The sequence below is a fragment of the Tupaia chinensis genome, unplaced genomic scaffold (genome assembly GCF_000334495.1).
Source record: "Tupaia chinensis unplaced genomic scaffold, TupChi_1.0 Scaffold000688_1, whole genome shotgun sequence".
Classification (NCBI taxonomy): domain Eukaryota; kingdom Metazoa; phylum Chordata; class Mammalia; order Scandentia; family Tupaiidae; genus Tupaia; species Tupaia belangeri.
Window position 1 is genome coordinate 1,310,881 of NW_006160211.1, and position 19,459 is coordinate 1,330,339.

Genomic DNA, 19,459 nt, shown 5'->3' on the forward strand with positions numbered 1-19,459 from the left:
ACAGTACTGACATTTAATAAAACATGGATATAGCTTCAAAATAGTGTTACCAGAAATAAGCCAGATTTAAAGAACACATACAAAGGGATTCTAATTCACAAAGTTCAACATCAGACAAAATTATATATGGTATTTAGGGATACCTGCTTAGATGGGAAAACTATAAAATAAAGCAAAGCAGTGACTACTATAAAAGTGGTTACCTTTTGGAGAGTTATATTAAGAAAATTACTAACAATGTGCGAGCATTTATTGTTTCATTCACTTATCTGTAATTCATTAATTCATTTTTAATTTGCTAGAAGGTGTGTGAGTTCACAAAGAGAAACAGAGACAGCGAAAGAAAGGAAAAGTGAAAAACACCCTCCATGGGAGATCATCATGCTGCAATCCCTTCTCCATTTTTCCCTCCTTTTGGGATTTTAACCACACATGCACAGCTGCCCACCACAGTTGGCCATGGGATCCAGCCTCCTTAACCACCCCACTACTGGCTAGCCCTCTTTGTTTCTTTTTTAATAAGGTCTCATAATGTCACCAACCTCCTGCCTAAGCCTCATAGCTGGCTCACTTTTATTGAATGCAGAGAATCCAACCGGGACCTCCCATATGCCCTAACCCAGCCATGTAGGTATATATGGCATAGATAGGTCCAACATGCTGTTTTCTAACCTGAGTGATGGTTAAGGAGATCTTCTCTAAATCGAGTATTTTTTTATGCATTTTTCTAATTGTGTGTACACTTTATCATAAATAAGGTTTTAAAAAGTTAGAAAATCAGCAAATGGCGTGGAAGTTAAAGCAGCTGGATCTCACATGGCTAACTGTGTAGTTCAAGTACAGACCTTGTGGTTTGAAAAATCAATTGTATGTGTGAGTGCTTAAAGTCCTGAGAAGAGACTAGAGAAGAAGGGATTTGAGGCATGGACATCACCTCTGGTGGTGGTGGTGGAGTGCGGTTGATGATTTTTCACTCTCCCTCTCTCTCTGGCAAGTATACATGCTCAATAGCAAAACTAAAAAAAAAAAAAAAAAAAAAACCATATATATATATATATATGTGTGTGTGTGTGTGTGTGTATATATATATATGCATCTCCCACATACCCTTTATCATTAACTTTCTATAGTTTGTACTACACTAAAACAATGATATAAAAATCAAGAAATAAAAATTATAGGGCATAAGGAATGAAGGAATCAATACATAGGAAAGGTCAAAGGAATGTTCTGGATGAAACGAAGAGAAATTGTAAGATGAGAGCTATATGACAGACACAAAGGTCACCAATCCAGATTAGAACAGCTCAGAAGGCTCTAGAAGAAATTGTTTCAAGATGATAAGAGTATCTGATGAAATTAAAAATCTTGAGAAGAGGGGCCAGCAGGTAGTGTGGTGGGTAAGGCACTGGATCCCACAAAGACACCTTCATAGTTTGAGTCCCAGACTCAGCAGCTTGAAAAACACAAAGGGTGGCTCTTTCTCACTATACAAAATGGCAGGTGAAAAAACGGCAAAGCAGGATACTAAGGAGAAGAAACCTGAAGCCAAGAAGGCTGATGCCAGTGCCAAGGTTAAAAAGGGTGACCCCAAGGCCAAAAAGCCCAAGAAGGGGAAGCCCCATTGCAGCTGAAACCCCGTCCTACTCTGGGGCATCAGCAGATACTCCCCGTCTGCCATGTATTCCAGGAAGGCCATGTACAAGAGGAAATACTCAGCCGCTAAATCCAGGATCGAAAGAAAAAGGAGAAGGTTCTTGTGAATGTCACAAAACCAGTCGGTGGAGACAAGAATGGTGTTACCTGGGTGGTTAAACTGCGCAAAATGCCTAGGTATTATCCTACTGAAGATGTGCCTTGAAAGCTGTTGAGCCTCAGCAAAAAACCTTCAGTCAGCATGTGAGAAAGCTGCGAGCCAGCATCACTCCCAGGACCATTCTGATCATCCTCACTGGACGCCAGAGGCAAGAAAGTGGTTTTCCTGGAGCAGCTGAGCAGTGGCTTGCTCCTTATAACTGGACCGCTGGTTCTCAATCGAGTTCCACTGCGTAGAACACACCAGAAATCTGTCATTGCCACCTCCACGAAAATTGATATTAGCAAAATAAAAATCCCAAAGCACCTTACCAATGCTTACTTCAAGAAAAAGAAACTGCGGAAGCCCAGACACCAGGAAGGGAGATCTTCAACACAGAGAAGGAGAGATACAAGATTTCAGAGCAGCGCAAGATTGATAGGAAAGCTGTGGATTCGCAAATTTTACCAAAAATCAAAGCTGTTCCTCAGCCCCAGGGCTACCTGCGACCCGTGTTTGCCCTTACAAATGGAGTTTATCCTCACAAATTGGTGTTCTAAATTTTTTGCCAAGAACCTAATTAAATAACTGATCATATAAAAGACATACACACAGACACACACACAAAAGGTGTATATTTGTGCATGCCTAAAGACCCAAGAAGAGAACGGAAGAGAAAGGATTACAGCGTGGCCATCCCCTCTGGGGGGTGATTTCTCACTTTCCTATTCTTTCTCTCTCTCTCTTTCTCTCAGGGAAGCATATGCACCATATGGCAAAAACCTAAAAACAAAAACAAAAACAAAAAACAGACTACTCTTTGAAGAAGTTTGGGTAAGTGTCTAAGAAAGACAGTTAGAAATTTGTATAGGTTGGGTCATCAGGTAGTATAGTGGTTAAAGCACTGGACCCCCACAAGGCTGATCATGGTTCAAGTACCAAATCTGGCAGCTTACTTTCTCACTTTCTCTCTCTCTCTCTCAGGTCAAGCTAAAAAATAACAATAAATAAATAAAATTAAGTAATTCTTTTCAAAAAAAGAAAGAAATTTATATAGGGCCAACATCCAAAATTTCAGGTTTTAAAATACATTCTTCTTATAAATTCGAGATAGGTTTTATATTCATAAATATTTCTTCTTACATCCTGTACTTTAAAGTGACAAAAGAACACTTAACTACGTCTTAACCATAAGTTTCTACTAGAGCAACAGAGTAAACAAATTACTTTTTCTGCACCAGTCCTGTGGTCTGGTGGTTAAGGGCCAGATCCCACATGGTTGATGGCATGGTTCAAGTCCCAGCTTTGGAGGCTTGAAAACCAGACTGGGCCCGTGCACATGAATGAACAACAGGATGGAGAGAGAAAGGAGAAGAGACTGCAGCATGACCACATCCCATTGTGGGGGGTTCTTTCTCCTGTCCACCCACCCTCCCCCCTCCCCGATCTCTCTCTGGCAAGTAACATGTGACTTTTAATTTAAAAAAATGTTCTAGAAGACTTTTTTTACATATTGGAAATATAGCAGTTGATGCCATAAGGCTGTTTCTCAAGATATATTTCCATGAAAAGACAAGGAATCTACTCAGTGAAAATGAATATACATGAGAAGATAACGTCTAGGGGCCAGCAGGTGGGTATAGTGGTTGAAGCGCTGGTCTCTCATGTGGCAGACCAAGGTTCAAGTCTCAGACTCGACAACTTAAAAATCATACCAGGCACATGTGCATGAGTGCCCAAGATTCCAAGAGGAGAACGGAGAAGGGACTGCAGTGTAGCCATACCCCTGGGGGGTGATTTCTCACTTTCTGTGTCTGTCTTGCCAGTGAGCATACTTGCTCTAAAACAAAAATCTTTAAAAAATAAATAGATAATGTCTAACTGAGATGGATTTTCTTCTAAGGTTATGCTTTTGGTAAATAACCTGCAAAGCAATTTTAGCAGTATCAAAGTTTCTTATGTTAAACTTCTCCATTTAATTTCAAATATGGAAACAATCATAAAAACAAATATATATGACAAGCCTCGTGGCACCATCAATGGGTAGCAAATTGAACTGCAGTGCTGGAAGACTTTTGGCCAACTGATGGTTTGGATCCCTGGGTTGACTTGAAAACAAACCAGGCACAAGGACAGGGGATCACAGAGTAATAACACTCTGTCAAAAGTGCTCTTCTCTTTCCCCGCCTTCTCTCTCTCACACATGCACACACATGCTCTCTATTATAAATAAAACTTTATATACATACACACACACCCACACACACACATAAGTAGTGTTAAAATCCCACTCATACACTCTAATAGGACATAAGATGACAATGAAAGATAACCATACTTTGCACTTCCACAGTATTTTATTACTTCAACACCATAAGAGACAATAAACATAAAATTACCACATCAGAACAAGCTCACCTATCATATTTTTCTAAAAGACTAGTAAGAAAAAGAGCAATTAAAATAATTTTCAGCCTTTAACAGTAGATTAACAAGTTAGACCTGTATTTTAGTTACACTCTACTTCCAAATTGCCAGAAGGTGTTTTCTGGCACAGACATTATAGTCATAATACTATACATCTATGTAGAGACAAACACAAAAGCATTTCGTGTATTTTTTTACCCTGAAAAACTCTATTTTTTAAAAGAATTATTTCATTTTATTTATTTATTTTTAATTTGCTATATAGAGCATGTGTGCTCACCAGACAGAAAGAGAGAGGGAAAGCGAGAAAGCAATCTGCCAGGTCCAGGACCCAAATAGCAGTCAGCCATGTGGGAGTCTATTGCCTTAACCACCACACCAGCTGGTGGCTCCAAAAAATTGACAAGTTACAGTACAGAAATATTTCCTTATTTATATTTTGTTTTCCATATTCACAATCAAATAAGAAATCCTGCTAGTGTATCTGTTTCATCAACTAACATTTGAATTTCAGATATAATGTGGAAATAAATCCCTTTGGCTACCCAATCTGACTGACCTTTATGCCAAATTCTTCATTCTATTGACAAGATAGAATGTAGGATACAATGTATTACTGCTATAAAGATGCAAATATCTGAAACATCAATGACAAATCTTGAAATTTTGGGCGGTGGCCCTACAGCACTGTGGTCCAGTATTATGCATAGAAAGCTGGATACCACATGGCCAACTATGGTCCAAGTCCCAACCTCAGTAGCTTGAAAAACACACCAGGTATGTATGGATACATGCCCCAAATCCTAACAGGATGGAGATTTAGAAAAGAGGGGAGTATGGCATGACCACATCCCACTGGGAGTTTTCTCTCTTTCTCTCTTTTAAGGGCACACACTGTCTGGCAATTAAAATGAAAAACAAAAGGGGCCAGCCAGTGGTGCGGTAGTGGGGCATTTGGATCCCACATTCATTTCTCTCCGTCTTTCTGTATCTCTGTGTCTCCTTGTGTCTTTTATTTGTTTGTTTTTTTTTTTTAAGGTAAAGTATTCTCTGGGCTCTCAAGCCCCTCCTTTATTGTGCAAATTTGTGTCTTTTCCCATTCCATTTAGGAAAGGCACAAACCTAAGTCCATCCTGAGATGGATATCAAACATGAGATGTGAAATACTGCTTTCATTTTTTGCTTTTTAAAATTAAAATCTGAGGATTTTTATCACCTTTTTATTCTTTTATTTTTTTATCTTCTTTCCTCTTTTCTAATTCTTTTCCTTTTTTTCTTTATTTTTATTCATTAGCTGATCAGCCTCTATGTACAAAAGTGTCCAGACAGGTCCAAGAGAACAGGATCCAAACATCTGACTAGGGTCAGAATATTCCTCTATTCCCACTGAATCTGATACACAAGGAGTAAAAACAGGACAGGAGAGAGATTGTAGATCACCTCCTCCTACACACCTCTGAATGCTCAGATTGAACTTCAAGAATTAGGAAGAAAAGTACTATCCGTCAGATGACTAGAAATCACTGCAAGGTCACAAGAAATATCGGAAAGCGAGAAAATACCTCTCCTCCCAGGGAAAAGAATAACTCCTCTTCATGCTTAAACAGTATACAATGAAACTCATTGGATATGTCAGATAAAAAATTTAGAATATTCATAGTGACAAAGCTAACAGAGATGGAAGAGAAGAGAGACAATGAACTGCAGCAGAGGCAGGAGAAAGGAGCTGACGAATTCCAGGAGGTGAGGAAGTTCTTGCAAGATCTAAAAGAAGAAATAGGGGACCAGCAGTTAGCGTAATGGCTATGTTGCTGAACTCCCATGTATTTGACCGCAGTTCGAGTTCCGGACCCGGTGGCTTAAACTCACACCAGGTGCGTGTGCGTGCGTGCCCAAGATCCCAAGAGGAGAATGGAGGAGAAGGGACTGTGGTGTGGCCATCCCCCCTGGGGAGTGATTTCTCACTTTCTATTTCTCTGTCTCTGTCTTTCTGGGGGCGCACACGCCCTATAGCAAAAACTTCTCCCAAAAAAATAATAAAATAAAAGAGAAAATACACACTATAAAAAAGAATCAAATGGATCTATTAGAGATGAAGGCTATAATACAGGAAGTCAAAAACCTCCCTTGAAAGTATTAAAAGCAGATTAGATCATATAGAAAATCTTATTTCAGATATAGTAGAATCACTGGCCTAGAAAAATCCACCATGAAGACTAAAAACACTGCCCCCAAAAATGAGAATATACGAGAAATACTAGATAACATCAAATGTCCAAACATCCAGATAATTGGCATTCCAGAAGGTGAAGAGACTCATAAGGGCATTGATAATCGATTCCATGAAATCCTGCAAGAAAACTTTCCAAACCAAGAGAGGCACTCAAAGATCCAGTCCCAAGAAATACAATGGACCCCAAATAGAATCAATCTAAGAAGACCTTCTCTAAGACACATTATAGCCAGACTGACCAAAACCACAAAGACAAAATACTAAGACTGGCAAGAGAGAAAAATCAAGTTACCTACAAAGGATATCCCATCAGGCTAACAGTGGACCTCTCATCAGAAACAATGTGAGTGAGGAAAGAATGGGAAAATATATTCAAAGTTAAGGAAAAAGCAATTTCAACCAAGAATACTGTATCCAGCAAGATTATCTTTCATATGGGAAGAAAAGAACATTCTCAGATAAACAAAACCTGAAAGAATTTACCAACACCAGACCAGATCTCTAAGAAGTTCTGAAGGGAGTGCTATACCAGGAAAATTAAATACAGACACACAGAAATAAGAGGTCAAAAACTAAGAAAATGGACAACTTAATCATAGGGACAAGTCTGGAGTTGAATATTATATCCCAGAATTCAATTGGGAAGATCAAACCACAATAGAAGATAGATGAAGTACATGAGACTGAACTGGTGAAATAACATTTTATGACTTTTGACTAAAACATTGCTGATTTTCTTCTAGGACTTGTATTCTGATTTTAAGGATTTTTGTCCTGTCTCGAGCTGTGGATAGGTTCATGTACTACTATTTGAACAGAATCCTAACCTGTTTCCTGGCTTTAAGTTTTAAGCAAAGTTCCTTAGCATTTCTTTGAATTATTAAAGCTAAAACTGCTTTCTTGGAATTAAAAAATATATTAAAATATACCTATTTAATGACTGTAGTAAGCTATATAGCTATTATCAGCTAGGTGCTACCTTATAGTATATTCATTCTACTCAGAGCTTCACGCCTAAAGTCAGACATGTATTTATACATATGTATATACCAGTTGAACTTGCTATTGAAAGTCGTTAGATTATTTAAGAAAGTTTGTGACTCAATAAAACATGGGGAAAAAAAGGAATAGAAAACAACTGTAGACACCAGAGATAGTGTGAGAGGAGGGTGGGAAATGGCAGAACGTGAGAAATAGCGGGAAAAATATATATACATATATATATACACACATATATATGAAACTAGAAATGGAAAATTATTGACAATAGCATGTATGATTAAGTCACTATGAAGAATATTTTGGATGGGAAATCACATTTTGTATGCTGTGACAATGCTCAGTGAATTAATGTAAATTAACTAATTAATTAATTAAAAATTAAAAACTGAAATAAAAATACATCCAGTTTATTGCATATCAGTTATATCCCAAATAAAGTTGTTTAATATTATATTAAAAATATAATATTCTAGGACTAGCAGTTGGTGTGATGGCTATGTCACTGGACTCCCATGTAGTCGGCTGCAGCTCAAGTTCCAGACCCGGTGGCTTAAACTCATGCCGGATGCGTGTGCATGTGTGCCCAAGATCCCGAGAGGAGAATGGAGGAGAAGGGACTGTAGTGTAGCCATCGCCCCAGGGGGTGATTTCTCACCTTCTGTCTCTCTGTCTCTCTGGCAGGCACACATGTCACATAGCAAAAACCTCTTTATAGATAGATAGATAGATAGATAGATAGATAGATAGATAGATAGATGTATATATAATATATAATATCTAAGGCAACATTTTTCTGACCAGGGTATAGCATCCAGAATTGAAATGAGAGCAGTATGCTATAAGCTAGTTAATGTCAGGAACCATTTCTTGGTTTTGGTTTCCTCCTCCTATTCCTCACCCCTTTATTCCTAACACACAGGTAACCTTGGATTGTATCATTAAAGGCACTGTCCCTTGGATAAAGAAAGCACTCAGGGGACCAGCAGTTAGAGTAATGGCTATTTCGTTGGACTCCCAAGTAGTCGACCGCAGTTCAAGTCTTTGACCCGGTGGCTTAAAAAAAAACTGACGCACGTGTGCATGCGTGCCCAAGATCCCGAGAGGAGAATGGAGGAGAAGGGATTGCGGCGTGGCCATCCCCCATGGGGGAGATTTCTCACTTTCTGTCTCTCTGTCTCTTCCTGTCTGTCTGGCGAGCGCACGCACCCTACAGCAAAAATCTCTCAAAAAAAAAAAAAGTATTCATAAGTACCTATTAAATAGATTTATGGCAGCAAACAGATTTCTTGGCCTCAATTAAATGATCCAAACTGAAAAAAAATTAAGAACTCCACAAAATTTGTTTTTATTCACTGACTATATACTTGTCATACTAGAAAAAAATGAGGATGTTCTCACTCTATGTTGCTCTATTCTCACTATCTTCTACTGCTTACTTCTCACTTAAAAGTCAGTACTCTTAATTAAGTTTTCAAAAATTTACGCTTATTTAAATGCAGCTAAGTACAGGCCACAAACAACATTCTTTCAGCTTAATATCAGGTGAAGGTTTACCATAAAATATCTAATATATAAGCAAGACTATTACCCAAAGCTCAATTTTTTTTTTTGGAGAGGTTTTCACTATAGGGCGTGTGCGCTCGCCAGACAGACAGAGACATAGAGACAGAAAGCGAGAACTCACCCCCGAGGAGGGATGGTCACGCCGCAATCCCTTCTCCTCCATTCTCCTCTCGGGATCCTGGACACGCACGCACACGCGCCCGGCGTGAGTTTTAAGCTTTCTGTTTCTCTGTCTCTCTGGTGAGCACACATACATTATAGCTAAAATCTCTCAAAAAAAAAAAAAAAAGTCAACATAAAAGTTCAAAAATTTCAAAAAAAAAAAAAATAGAAAACTCCTTATTTAGGAGAAAGAATTATGAAGACTCAGCGTTTATTAGAGGTGAGCCTAGTATGAGAGAGAGAAGAAGGATGATGATTAGGTTTCTGGCTTGAGAATTAAGTAAGCCATTTATATTAGAGATGTAGGTTTGTGGGAGAAAACAATAAGCTTGCTTTGGGTTACGTTGTGAACATGTACCTGGGACAATCTAAGAAGCAGGGAGATGGAGGTTGCAGTAGTTTCAGATAGGCTGCAAGATAAGGCCTCTCCCGGAAGATGATGCTTAACTATAAAAGACATAAAGGAGGTAAAAGGGCTAGGCAAGTAATTACCTGACGGAAGGGTGTTGCTGGTAGAAGATACAGCAAGTACAAAAGTCCTGAGACTAGACCTTGTCTGTGTGTTATAGGAACAATGGACCAGTATGGGGTATGTGGAGAGCAAAGAAGTGACAGTAGTAAATAAGGTCAGAGAGGTAAAAAGGGAAGGGGAAAAGCACCAGACGAAAGGGAACTTTGACCTTCATTCCTAGAAGAACCAAGAGTCTCGTGATCCCACATCTCTCTACTGTGTGGGAAAGAGACTGAATGGGGCAAATGCAGAAGAGAGAAGACTAGATGTGAGGCTATTTCAATACTCATTCCTGGGGATTGATGAAGTTGACTTGGTTCTGAATGGCAGAGGCGTAAAAGCATGAAATAGTGATTGAATATAATTATAGTTTGAAGTAGAGCTATGTCATAGTCTCTTTGCTGCTACTATAATAGAGTACCACAGACTGGATAAATTAAAAACAACAGAATTTTATTCAACTCCTATTTCTGGAGGCTAGAAAGTCCAAGAATATGGCACCAACATCTGCTTGCCATCTAACGAGGGTCTTCTTGATGCGTTATAACATGGCAACAGGGAAAGTAAGCACGCAAGACAGAGAAAGGAAATCAGGCTGAACTCATCCTTTATCAGGAACTCACTCCAGTGATAACTAACTGATTCCACTGATAGCAGCATTAGTCCAACCTAATCACCTCTGAAAGGTCCCACCTTGGGGGCCAGCAGGTGGTTAAGGTGCTGGACTCACACCATGGTTCAAATGCCAGACCCCACACTGACCGTGGTTCAGGTGTCAGATCTGCAACTTGAAAATCACAGTGGGAGCATGTGTATGTGTGCCCCAAAAATCCCAAGAGGAGAAGAAATGGCACAGCCATCACCCTCTTGGGGGAGATGTCTCACTTTCTATCTCTGTCTCTCTCCCGTAAGCACAAGTGCCTTATAGCAAGAACATTAAGAGAAAGAAAGGGTTTCACCTTCTAATACTGTTACAATGGCAATTAAGTTTCCAACACATGAACTTTGGGAACATGTTCAAAATCATAGCAAGCTAAAAGGATCTGCTGACTTTGATATGAGAAAAAGACAGGATTCAAGAATAACTAAAGATTTTTAGTTTGAGCAAACAGAAGTGATGAAATAGCCATTTGCTGATAAGAGAACCACTATAAAAGAAGCAAGTTTTGGGAAGAAGAAAAGAAGTTTGATATGCATCTATGAAGAAGCATCAAGAAAGAAATACATAGTTAAGTTTAGGAGAGAGATGTAAGCAAGAAGTATCAATTTGGAATCATCAGGTATAGATGACATGTGGAGCAATGAAGTTAGGTGGGATCTTCAAGGGAGTGAGTGTAAATAGAAGTCTAAAAAGTAAGCTTTGGGAAGGTCAGAATGATATACTTAGGAAGATGGGGTGGAATCAAGAAAAGGGGAAGACCTAGGAGAAATACCCACAAAGCAAGAAAGCCAAGAGAGTTTAGTGTTCTAGAAGCCAACTGAGGAAAAGATTTCAAGAAGGAGGAAAAGATCAACTGTCAAATGTTACTAATGAATCAATGAAGAAAAAACTACTAGAGGGCCAGCAGGTGGTGGGGTGGCTAAGGCATTAGGTCCCACATGATCACCTCTGCAGTTTGAGTACCAGACCCAGCGGCTTGAAAAACACACTGGGTACATGTGTGTGCATACCCAAAGTCCCAAGAGGAGAATCCCAAGGAAAAAACGGATTGTAGTGTGGCCATCCATGCTAGGGGGTAAGTTCTCATTTTTTCTCTCTCTGTTTCTCTCCAGCAAGCACCCATTAACAAAAGTCTAAAAAAAGAAAGAAAGAAAAGAAAAAAATAGGTGCTTTGTAAATAAGTAGTAGTATATGAGTTTACAAAATGATTTAAAGAAAAAAAACTAGAGTGTAGAAAGCTTTACTTGGAACAGCTAATCCTATCTAGATCTTGAGATGTTATACTCACTGTGTTGCTTCACTTCTACACATTAAAATGTGAAGAACACTTTAAACATTTCAAAAAGCTTTCTACTTACTATCATGTGTTTTTATGTAAAAGAAGAAAAGAATTTTAGGTTGTTAATTTTTAACATGACTACATGAGATAATGCTAAATCCATTAGTTCCATTAAAATTCCTTCCTGATTCAAATATGCACACTAACAGAGGATATAATCAAACTACAGTTCCCTCAAAAGAAAGGCCATGGTTAATATAAATGACATATACTTGATTTATGTCAAGTGGTAACACAGGTAATGCTTTGGATACTCAGCATAAAACACTTTAATGGAATATTATTGCTCCAAATATACCATACCAAAATTAAACTGAAAATAGAAGAAGGCTACTAAATCACGGCTGACAAGGAGCCAAATGCAGCAATTTAAAATGCATTCCTAATGTTCATCCAGTGCTGACTGAACCCCTTGGGTCAGTTTGGGTCATTATTAGTTTGGAATAATTCCAAATGACTCCCTAGAGTTCTGCTGCTATATTCAGTGGCTTTAGGAAATACAGAACAAGCTTCATGCCACAAAATTCATAGGATCTCTTTACAGTTTCAGGCTTTCACATGAAGTAATCTTTTAAAAAAGCAATTCTTATCAAGTTAAGCATTACTTTGCAAGGCCAGCAAATGACATGGTGGTTGAAGTGCCAGACTCCTACATAGCCAACCATGTTTCAAGTTCTAGACCTGGTGGCTTGCTTTCTCACTTTCCCTTTCTTTTTGTCTTTCTCTGGTCAAATTAAAATAAAAATGATAACAAATAAAGTAAAATACGTAATTCTTTTAAAAAAAATTACTTTGTAACATAAAGTAAAGGACTTCCTATTCTCTGCCAGAGACCTTAACTTGACCTACCTACCTACCTACCTACCTCTACCTACTTATCGTCTACCATAAGGGCTTCATCTCCTTTAAAATAAATCATGTTCCTACCTTTCCTTTAGCCTCAAATCCTTTCTCTGCCTTTGTCTTGTTAATTCCTACTATTCTTTCAGATAATTATTTACTTATTTGTTGACTGTCTCTCCCAAGTCTTTCTCCCACAACCATTTAGAACATGTCTTGAACAAAAGTTTCAAGAACATTTGTGAGCTTTATGACAAGGACCTTGCTACCTCCTTAATAAAATATATATAAAAAGAATGCCTAGCATGTAGTAAGCATTTAAGGATATATCTAAATATATCTTCCCAAACACAGCACAAACATTACAGCCTTAAAGAAACCTTCTTTGACTCTCTTACATATCAGCAACAGCAATTTTATTTTCTGAAATTACCCTGTACTTTTCTGTGGGCTCAAGAAATACCCAGTGCAATCTTCTAAAACAAACTTCCAAGACATAATAGTACAAAGGTAAAAACAAAATCTTTCAAATCTCACAAAAGCATTTGAGTCAAAGACCCTACCCTCTTTTTCCTTGCCATGAATTGCTATAAATTAACCTTAGTTAATACCATCTCTTTCTTTTTAGACAGATACCTAAAAGCAAATTGTTATGAAATAAGGAGGTCAATATTTAACTGAATCAAATGAGACTGAGGAACTAAGTAATTCAACTAATTTTTTCTAGTTCTCGCTAACATTTGTAACTACAGATGGTAACATAACATTTTCTTTCTACAGGTAGCCTGGTGAAGAACAACTTGCAAAGAAGGCTTCTATAAGGAAAATATCAAGGAGCAAAAAACCTGATGAAATTATTTTAATGCATATGTCCCATGTGAAGAATGCTGATTTATCTCAGCAACAATCGAATAACACGTGCACAAAGTGCCACAGCCATTTCAAAGACACAGGTAATGAACTGCATTTACAAACACACCCATGCTCTTTTTTCCCCCAAGTAATATGATAGCTTCAATTTTCTTGGAGAGTAATGGTGAAAGCATTTATGTTCCTGGCTCTTTTAGAGAAGATACATAATTTAGCAGTAATGTTAACAATCCATGTATTATCCATTAGATGTCATTTCACACTGTAGTTCTTCATGTTTTTAAATGCTCAAGTTTCTGTTTTAAAAGTTAAAGAACAAGAGGTTCAAGATTTTTATTCCCAAAATTATTTTTCCATACATTTATTTTTCAATTTTTGTATTTCTACACAGTGAAATAATACATAAGGTTGTTTTTTAAGAAATCCCTTGTGGGCTAGCAGGTGGCGTGATAGTTACAGTGCTGGATTCCCATATGGCTAACCATGGTTCAGTCCTGGATCTAATAGCTTGAAAAATCACAGCAAACAGGGACCTGCTGGTTAGTGTAACGGCTATGTCGCTGGACCCCCATGTAGTCGACTGCGGTTCGAGTCCTGGACCCGGTGGCTGAAACTCACGCCGGGCATGTGTGTGTGCATGCCCAAGATCCCAAGAGGAGAATAGAGGAGAAGGGACTGTGGCATGGCCATCCCACCTGGGGGGCAACTTCTCGCTTTCTGTCTCTATGTCTTTCTCTTTCTGGCGAGCGCAAGCACCCTATAGCAAAAACCTCTCAAAAAAAAAAAAAAAAAAGAAGAAGAAAAGAAAAAAAAATCACAACAAACAAATATGTAAATAAATGTTTAAAAAGAAAGAAATCCCTTGGCATTTTTGATGTTGACTATTGTGACTCTACACTATAGTGACTCTACCAAATATATATATATACATATATATTTACATATATATACATATATATATACAAATATACACACACACACACACACACACACACACACACACATTCAGTTTTCATAAAAACTAGTCAAAACTTGAAAAAAAGCAAAAAAGGGAGCCAGCAGGTGGTATGGTGATTAAAGGTACTGGACTCCCCACATGGCCAACCACAGTTCAAGTCCTAGAACTGGTGGCTTGCTTTCTCACTTTCTCTCTCTCTCTCATCAAACTGGAAAATAATAAATAAAGTTAAATAAATATTTTCTTTAAAAATAAGAAAATAAGCAAAAGAGAATAGCAGGTGTTTTTCAGTGCAGTGCTATGTTTGAACCTTTGATTACTTTCTTTCGACTGAGCTATTTTACAAATCTACATGATTAGCTTATAGATTTTTGGTTACTAGAGATAAAAATAATTTCTATTTAATAGAAAAGATAACCCAAAACTTACTTTTATGTTTTTGTATGATACTAATTCTGCATCTAACCCAATAATTTTTTTTAAGTTTAGTTATTTCTTTCATGAGTGAGAGAAAGAGACAGATGTACAGTGCACGCTGCAGGGTCTCTGACTTCTTATCTATCTACAGTCTCAACCAGCCCAGATCATGGACACAAGCATGCATAGAATACTCAGATTGACTTCCACGTTTGAACCAGCAACCTTTTCATGTAGATCTGCTTCATCTAGTGCTGCATTTTACCATTGTACCACCATCTGGCCCTAACCCAACAATTTTAATATTTCTCTTTTACTGTATTGCCTATAAATACCCAGCTCCTCACATTTTCATATAAAGTATCTTTAACATCTTGCCAGTTCTCTTATTAAATAACAAGTCGAATAAAAATAATTGATATATGATCATTTACATTTGCTTTTAAGTCATGATTTTACCTTTATCAAAATGACATTTTAGGGGGCTAGCAGGTGGCATGGTGGTTAAGACGCTAGATACTCCCACATGGCTGACCACAGCTAAAGTCCTGGACCCAGTGGCTTATTTTCTCACTTTCCCTCTCTCTCTGTGTCTCTCTCTGGTCAAATTAAAATAAATGAATGAATAAATAAAATTAAATAACTAATTCTTTTAAAAAATGGCATTTTTGGAGGTTCCATCAAGAGGCCCAGGTAGACTAATCTGACAAGAGTCAATTAAACTATATCGCTCCTTCTACACACCCATAGATATTCCTAACAGAACTGTGAGTTCTGAATTTCTATCTCATTTACATAAACCAACATCTAAAATTTCAGAATTTTCAGCCTAGATGGTAAACACCTTTGAGCAGGACCTTTACTTTTTAAAGAAGTCATCCTTGTAGTCGTAGGATCCAGCAGGGTGTCCAGTACCTAAAATGTGTTCAATAAATATTAAATCAAAGGGGCAGCCACAGTGGTATAGCAGTAACATAACTGCATGTTGCTGAGGTCACATGGGGAAGTCCCAGGTCTGCAACCCACAGTCTCCTTGTACATGCTGTGATCCTGGCTGACTGATGCTGGGAGTGGATCAAGCATGGGATGTTTGTATCTGTCTGTCTGTCTCTCTTGCTCACAGGAAAAAATAAACTATCAAAAAATGTTGAATAGGTTCTGGTGGTGGCATGGTGGTTAAAAGCACTGGATTCCCACATGGGCGACCACAGTTCAAGTCCCGGACCTGGTGGCTTGCTTTCGCTCTTTTCCTTTCTCTCTCTCTCTGGTCAAATTAAAAAATAACGATAACAAAATGAATTAAGTAAAGAAATATTTATTATTTTTTTTAAAAAAATAAGACTTAAAGAATTATATTATTTAACTTTATTGATTGATTGATTGATTGATTTTAATTTGATCAGAGAGGGACAGAGTGTGTGTGGGGGGTAATGAGAAAGCAAGCCACCAGGTCTAGCACTCGAGCCATGGTCAGCCACGTGAGAGTCTAGTGCCCTTAGCCACCACACCACCTGCTGGCTGCGTAAATAAATAATTTTTTTTTTCTTTTAAACATTGAACCAGGGGCCAGCAAGTGCCTTGGTGGTTAAGCACTAGAATTCCCACATGGCCAACCACAGTTAGAGTCCCGAACCTGGTGACTTGCTTTTCTTTCTCTGTTTTTATCTGGTAAAACTCATGTGAAAAAATAATAATAAATAAATAAATAAAATAAATCTTTTTTTAAAATGTTGAACAAATGAAGCTAGAATACATACGTCCGTCCAATGACAACACCAACTATAAGCGAGAAATATTAGTCAAATCCTAGTAGTCTTTATTCATCCTTTTTTTTAATTGCCAGAGGATACTTGGGCTCACCAGAGAGCACAGGAAGAGGGAAAGCAATCCCCAGTGAGCCATGGTCACACCACAATCCCTTTCCTCCATTTCTCCATCAGGATTTTGTACATGCACATATATGTGCCCAGAGTTTTTCAAGCTGATGGGTCCAGGATTTGAACTATGGTCCAGCACATGGGATCCCACTCCCCACACATTAACCGTGTGCTATTGGCCAGCCCTTCTACAGTAACAGTCTTTGTAACTCACTGGTCAGCTGGAAGAAGGAAGCCAGGTTCTACTAGGTTGTTAGGAAAGTCATGATGTATTTTCTCTTTTTCTATGCAAAAATGCATCATGACTTTCTTGACAACCAAATATTAATAGGTACTTTGAATATAAAGACACAGCTTCTCCAAAAATGGCAGCAATTCTCATTGTAAAAAGACATGTGTAGCATGGGACCAGTGGTTAGCGTAATGGCTATGTTGCTGGACTTCCACGTAGTCGACCACGGTTCACGTCCTGGACCCAGTGGCTTAAAACTCACGCCGGGTGCGTGTGTGTGTGTGCGTGCCCAAGATCCCGAGAGCAGAATGGAGGAGAAGGGATTTTAGCGTGGCTATCCCTCTGGGGGTTGATGTCTTACTTTCTGTCTCTCTGTCTCTCTAGCGAGCGCATGCGCCCTATGGCAAAAATCTCTCAAAAAAAAAAAAAAAAACAGAAAAAGACATGTGTAGCAGATTAATCTCAGAATTTTAATCATTCTGTAAAGAAACAGTGAAACTTGAGCTCTATAAAAGCTACAACTCTTAGCAGGCACTACAAATGTACATGTCCCAAACCTTACAACTGTCCCAAATGCCACAAAACTGGACATAGTCTGAATTACTTTCATCAAAACTTTTCCAAAAGTGTTTTCCATGAGAATGTATCACATTTCTATAATAACAGTGAGTAACAAAGTTAATAGAAATTGGTTTTTAAATTCACCTCGAGCCAGTCAGTGGCATGATGGTTAAAGCAGCTATATTACACAAGGCCAAATGTGCAGTTTGAGTCCTGACCTGGTGGCTTGAAAAACATCACGAGCACATGAACATGAATGTCCAAAATCCTGAGAGGAGGGAGTGATGGAAAAGGGATTGCAGTGTGACCAATCCCCGTGAGGGATGCTTTCTTACTTTCTCTCTTCAGCATGTGCACACACTTTATGGCAAATTAAAAAAAAAAAAAAATCACCTGAAAAGACTAAATTCTCTTAGGTGTATTTATTTTATAAGCAAAGGATATAGCAGAATAGTAGAATGACAGCACAATATATATGTAAGGCACCTGAGTTACAGGAAAACCAATACAGCATATCCCTGCATATTAACAGAACCAATAGTAATCAAACCAATGGACTAAAATAAAGTTATGCAACACACATTCAAATATTATTTGCAACTAGAAAATATTAATAGATATACACCTGCATCACGTAGCCAACAATATAAGCCTACCTGATAACTGCCCCGGTTCTGTATGGTCCAAGGACTAACCACCTTCTAAGCATTTCCCCCTTTGTTCTTATGCCTAGAGCTCATTATCACCACTCAGCAACTTTCCCTTTATTTCTCTCTCCTTACAAAATTGGGTTGCACATGGAAGTAAGGTCAATTTAATGTAACACTTTAGCACCTGGTATACCAGTGGGGTACAGGGATTTAAAGGGGCTACCTGCCTCTAAGAAGACATGGTGTTTGCCCCAAAGGGAGTAATACCTCATTGTAAAAATTATGAAAATAATTAAAACTCTAGATGCATGAGGAAAACGTTTTTACGTTAAAACACACTACCTGTTATTTCCTTTCATTTATAGAAACTTAACATATGAAGACTTATTTTCCAAGTGCTGTCTTTAAAATTACTGTTTTCTTTATTATTTTAAAACATATTCGTGCACGAAAAGCAGAAGTTATTAAGTTTGCATTGATGGTGAAGTTCAGCAACAGCAGGCATGACAGCTAATTCTGCACCTACGTACAGCATGTAAATTTATCATAACTTTACACAAGAAATGACTAGATTTACTATAAAAATAAGTGTGATTATTACCTAAATTCACACAGGAAGACATCATCTATAGGAGAGATGCACCCTACAATGCATCTAAACTTTAAAGATGGATTTGTATGAGCTGCCCCCATTTTTGTTTCTTAAAATGATTCCAAATTCTAAATCCCAAGCAGTGAAGAAACTGACCAAATGTCGTAAGGGAAACCTCCTGCGAACGGGTAAGACTCCTGTGCAGGAAGTGGGGAGGCAGTTCAAATTTACCTCAAGAACTGCAAAATGAATATTATGACTCACTGACATTTCACACATGGGAAACACATCCATATTACAAAAAAAAAAAAAGCCTTGCCTCAATGAGTGGACACCCCTGACAAGCCAATTGCCTACGGGGAACACCCCCAGAGAACTTAATTAAAAGTAATGACCCAACCTGAAAATGTGTTTTTGTTTTACAAACTGCCTAAATACCAACAGGACTTTCCCTTGCCGGAATCCTGCCTGAGGACAACAAATTGGCCAACGGCGGAAGTTGCCTGACGACATGACTGCAACGAGAAATTCAGTTTTATGATCATAACAAAACCGTCCTTCCGGACCAGGCCAAAAAACAACTTGTGAAAACGTCCTTCTGGATGCAACAGGCCATCAGGAGCCCCGTGGCCGGGCGAAGGGAAACAGCACAGCCCTGGGCCCTGGAGCCCGGGGAGGGCAGCTGCACCCCGTTAGAACCTCGGGGGCGCGGGCCGGGGACCCGCCCGGCCGGCCCAGCCCACGGCCCGCGGCCGCCCTGCCACCTCCC